Genomic DNA, 6,000 nt, shown 5'->3' with positions numbered 1-6,000 from the left:
CTTGTCTTTTGGCTTTGAGGGGGTCTGGATAGCATTTGTCTTGTGATTCTCCTAGTTTCTTTGACTTGCATAATTTTATAAAAGTAAAAACGAAAATAAAAAGTGAAACTGAAACAAAAACAAAAACAGAAATTAAATATAAATATAAATAAATAACTGAAAAAATTAAAATGCAAATAAAATATAAAACATATATAGATAAAAATAGAAATACTAATGTACGGTAGTAGTTTATATAATATCCAAATGCGATAATGTAAAATGAGTAATGCAAATACGATAAATATATGAAAGAGAAATAAAGTGAAATGAAATGGTGAAATCAGGTATTAGGGTGGTCGTCTGCCCGAGTGGATTCACGGAGCACGGCTATCTCCTATCTGAGCTCGGCGATCTCCTGATATAGACAATCGGCTTCAGTAGCGTGGGTGAGATCAGACACTCCAATCTATAAAGTTAGATCCGCCACTTCCTGTCTAAGCGCTGCAATCTCTCTACGACACTCAGCAATCTGGGTGCGTATGTCGGGTGTCTGCAATGAATGATTATTAGAGAGAACAGTGATTCTAGGAGATGGTGGTGCAGGTGTGTATTCAGCAACTGGGGGCGATCTCGGCTCCTCAACGGTCTCTCCCTGGCCCTCTAGAGCATAACTCCAATTCGCTGGATCATGCACACTGGTCATCATAGGGTCTGGCAATGTGAAGTAATGAATGGCCTCGCTGTCGACTAGTAGTCGGAACTGACATGGATGGAAAGAGGCTCTCCTCATCAATCCTCTGGTCAAACAGAAATCGATGTCCATGGTAGTATATCCACAGTAGGTCCGAAGATGCAACAGCTTACGAGACAGACCCAAAGCGACAACAATCTGTGTGACGATTCCACCAACATGGATGACTCCTTCGGTGGATCTAGAGATACCGATGAGATTATTCAATAAAAAGTTCCCACATGCTACTGGGCGAGACTGGGATGCGCAAAATAATAGGAAGATATCCTCTTCACTCAGTAGAGTCTCTGCATCCTGTCTTCCCAAGAAGGAATGTGCTAATATCATCTGAAAATACCTGAAGGTTGGGTTATGTATGACATAAGATAACTGTGTAGATGGATCCTGGCTTCCGCCGCCTGATATATCACTCCAAAACTTCTCCACTTCCTTACCCAGGAAATATCCCAAAGGTGTCTCCGGGATAGCATCAGGAGTAGTCTGGAAACCTAATAAGTCGCCGAACTCTTTCTGGATGAAGGAGTACTCAACTCCAAAGAGCCTGAAAGCAGCATACCCATCTGGTCCAGAATATGGGTTGTAGTCAAATGAACTCAGGAACTCCAAAGTCAGGTTCCTATATGTGTTGCTCAAGTCATCAGCAAATTCGTCCCAGTGGAGCTGGTGGCTAAGGAATCAGATACTAGGCTCGATACCCAGTGCCTCCATACAATGCTGATCGGGGTAGCCTGTGGGTGCCATAGGGCGCTGGTATAAAGCAATGTAGCGCTCCCTCTGAGCATTGTCTCTATAGGCGACATGCATGTCATCAAAACCCTGCATCCTGTAAAAGTTAGGAAAGTGATCCTGAAAATACAAACCATTCAAACTTTAGTCTCAATGCAAAATAAGATAAAATAAAAAAATGTAAATAAATGCGAAAAAAGTAAAATGAAAAGAAAAACCATGGGTTGCCTCCCCCACAACGCTTGTTTAACGTCATTAGCTTGACGGTTAGAATTTATACACCTGTAGTAGTGGTAATTGGTGGATCAATCAGGGTGTGGCTTGAGTAGTATGTTGGAATGTCTCCTCCTTTGTAGAGCTTCAGTCTTTGTCCATTTACAAGGAATGGACTACATGTATCGTTCTTGATTTCTACGGCTCCGGATCTCAGAATCTTGGATACTTCGAAAGGGCCAGTCCATCTTGAACGTAGCTTTCCAGGGAAAAGTCGTAACCTAGTGTTGAAAAGGAGAACAGAATCGCCTACATTGAAGTTTTTCTTTACTATTCTTTTGTCATGATAGGCTTTTGTCCTCTCTTTATATATATTTGCATTTTCGTAGGCAGATTGCCTAAGCTCTTCTAATTTATGAATGTCCAGGATACGCTTTTCTCCAGCGGCTAAGTAGTCTAAATTCAATGTTTTAATGGCCCAATAGGCCTTATGCTCTAACTCAAATGGTAAGTGACAAGATTTTCCATAAACTAGTTGGTAAGGAGTAGTTCCTATAGGGGTTTTGAAAGCGGTTCTATAGGCCCATAATGTTTCTTGAAGCTTCTGAGACCAGTCTCTCCTAGAAATAGAAACAATTTTCTCTAGGATTTGTTTTATCTCCCTATTAGATACTTCTACTTGGCCACTAGTTTGTGGATGGTATGGTGTTGCTACTTTATGCCTAACTCCATATTTTCTTAAAAGTTTGTCAAATATTCTCGATATAAAGTGTGATCCTCCATCGCTTATGACTAAACGTGGTGTTCCAAATCTAGGGAATATATAGTTTTTAAATAATTTGATTACTACCCTAGTGTCGTTTGTGGGTGCAGCTATAGCTTCAATCCACTTAGACACGTAGTCTACAGCTACTAAGATATACCTATTTCCTAAGGATGGTGGAAAAGGTCCCATGAAATCTATACCCCATACATCGAAGAGTTCTACTTCCTGAATGTTTCTTAGAGGCATTTCATCACGTCTTGAAATGTTTCCAGTGCGTTGGCATCTATCACATTTGACAATGAAAGCATAGACATCGCGCCACATGGTAGGCCAAAATAGGCCAGCTTGAAGAATCTTGGCGTATGTCTTAGAGGTGCTCGCATTTCCACCATAAGGTCCAGAATGACAATGCTCGATAATATTATTTACTTCTTCTTCTGGGATGCAACGGCGAAAGATGTCATCTTTACCCCTTTTGAAAAGGAGCGGTTCGTCCCAATAGAAGTTTCTCACATCGTGGAATAATTTCTTCTTGCGGTGGTAGTCAAGATCAGGGGGTACTATATCAACAGCTAGGTAATTAACGAAATCTGCATACCAGGGTACGTTATTTATTGCTAAGGAATTTTGGGAATGCTAACAAGGATCTAGGTTATTTGCTTCAATGGTTTCTACTTTAGCTATCAGTCTATCATAGGCGAAATCATCGTTTATGGGTACTAGTTCAGGTTTTAGATGTTCTAGCCTAGAAAGGTGATCGGCTACTACATTTTCAGTGCCTTTTTTATCTCTTATATCTAAATCAAACTCTTGTAGTAATAGAATCCATCGGAGTAACCTGGGCTTGGCATCTTTTTTACTTAATAGGTAACGAATGGCAGCATGATCGGTGTAAACAATAATTTTTGCTCCTACTAGATAAGATCTAAATTTGTCTATAGTGAAAACTACATTGAGTAATTCTTTTTCGGTTGTTGCGTAATTAAGTTGGGCAGCATCTAGGGTTCTACTGGCATAATAAATGGCATGTAACTTTTTATCTTTTCTTTGTCCTAGAACGGCTCCAACTGCATAATCACTAGCATCGCACATTATCTCAAAGGGTTCCGACCAATCGGGCGATTTCATAATGGGTGCTGAGATTAATGCTTCCTTTAAAAGATTAAATGCGTCATTACATTTTTCATCAAAAAAGAATTCAACATCTTTCATTAAAAGTCCGGTTAACGGTTTAGTTATTTTGGAGAAGTCCTTAATAAAACGCCGGTAGAATCCAGCGTGTCCAAGAAAACTTCGGACTTCTCTGATTGTTTTTGGTGGTTTTAGGTTTTCTATAACTTCTATTTTAGATTTATCTACCTCTATACCTTTTTCAGAAACTATATGTCCTAAAACTATTCCTTCGGTCACCATGAAATGACATTTTTCCCAATTTAGCACGAGGTTCACCTCCACGCATCTCTCCAGGATTTTCTCAAGGTTAGCAAGACAATTGTGGAAATCGAATCCGCAAACCGAGAAATCATCCATAAACACTTCCATGATACCATCTAGGTAATCTGCGAAGATTGACATCATGCAGCGTTGGAAAGTAGCTGGGGCGTTACAGAGGCCGAAAGGCATTCATCTGTAGGCAAAAGTTCCATAGGGGCATGTAAAGGTAGTTTTTTCTTGATCTTCGGGGTGAATAGGTATTTGGAAGAATCCAGAGTATCCATCTAGATAGCAGAAGTAAGAGTGTCTGGCTAGACGCTCCAACATCTGGTCTATAAATGGTAAAGGGAAATGATCCTTCCTAGTTGCTTTATTTAATTTTCTATAATCTATACACATCCGCCATCCTCCTTCTAAATGTTTTGCTACATGTTCGCCTTTATCATTTTGCACGACTGTGATGCCTCCCTTTTTAGGTACTACATGCACAGGGCTCACCCACTTACTATCCGAGATCTGGTAGATTATACCTGCCTCAAGCAACTTAAGAACTTCCTTCTTAACAACATCACTCATTATAGGGTTTATTCTTCTCTGATGCTCCCTAGAGGGTTTTGAATCTTCTTCGAGCGAGATCCGATGCATGCATACGAATGGGCTTATACCTTTCAGGTCAGAGATATTATATCCTAAGGCTGAGGGATATCTTCGTAAAACATCTAAAAGTTGGTTCGTTTCCTCTTGGCTCAAGGTAGCACTGACTATAACTAGACGGTTCATCTTTTCATCGAGGAACTCTTATCTCAGGTTCTTAGGCAGTTCCTTAAGTTCTAAGGTTGGTTTCTTAGGGCATGGCATAGGATCTGGAGTAAGGGATAAACATCCGTAAAGGTTATCATCGATGTAAGGTTCTTTAAAGTCATCATCTTCCTTTATGGGGGTTGATGGTAAATTTCTTTTTGTTCTAATTCTCTAACACATTCATCAATGATATCTAAGGCATAACACGAGTCTCCCATCACAGGTGCCATAAGAAATTTCGAAAGTATAAATTCTATTTTCTCGTCGCCTACCTCAAATGTCAATTTTCCTTTCTTGACATCTATTATGGCTCCTGCAGTTGATAAGAATGGTCTACCTAGAAGAATTGGTATATCATTATCTTCTTTGATGTCCATGACGACAAAATCAGTAGGGATAAATAGTTGACCTATCCTAACAGGGACATCTTCTAAAATGCCTATCGGGTATTTGACAGATCTATCGGCTAACTGAAGTGACATCTTAGTGGGTTGTAATTCTCCTAAGTTTAACCTCTCACAAACTGTTAGAGGCATTAAGCTCACACTAGCTCCTAAGTCTAGAAAAGCTTTTTCGATGACATGATTACCCAAAAGACAAGGAATGGAGAAATTTCCAGGATCTTTATCTTTCTTTGCTAATTTGTCCTTGGAAATAGCATTACATTCCAAAGGCTTCGGATCGTCAAGTCTACGTTTGTTGGTAAGGATGTCTTTCAGAAACTTTGCATAAGAAGGTATTTGGGTGATGGCTTCTGTGAAAGGGATTTCTACATGAAGTTTTTCTATAACTTTAATAAATTTTTGATACTGTTTATTGGTCTGGGTTTGTTTGAGTCTTTGCGGATATGGTATAGGTGGTTTATATGGCGGGGGCGGTACGTAAATTTTATCTTTTGGTTCTTCTCCTTTCTCTCGACCTTCCTGGTTTTCAGATTCCTCTGGTTCCTTTACTTCGTCCGGGGGTTTGGTACATTCCTTAGAAGTTTCGGGTTCACTTAATCTTGGGTTTGGTGGCTCATCATAAGCGTTCCCACTTCGTAGGGTAATGGCATTGGCTTGTCCTCTCGGATTTTGTTGAGGTTGTCCAGGGAATTTTCCTCCAGGTGTAGTCTGAGGGGCTTGGTTTAAAGCTACCTGAGAGATCTGGGTTTCAAGCATCTTGGTACGAATAACTATTTGATCAACCTTGGTTCCTAACTGAGTAATCAATTTGTTAACATGAATGTTTTGGTTCATGAACTCCTTGTTTTGTTGGGTTTGAGCCGTGATAAAATTTTCCATAATTTTCTCAAGGCTCGACTTTGGTGGTACAGGTTGCATAGGTT

This window comes from Lathyrus oleraceus, chromosome 5, assembly GCF_024323335.1.
Source record: "Lathyrus oleraceus cultivar Zhongwan6 chromosome 5, CAAS_Psat_ZW6_1.0, whole genome shotgun sequence".
Taxonomy (NCBI): domain Eukaryota; kingdom Viridiplantae; phylum Streptophyta; class Magnoliopsida; order Fabales; family Fabaceae; genus Lathyrus; species Lathyrus oleraceus.
Note: the sequence above shows the minus strand (reverse complement) of the source record.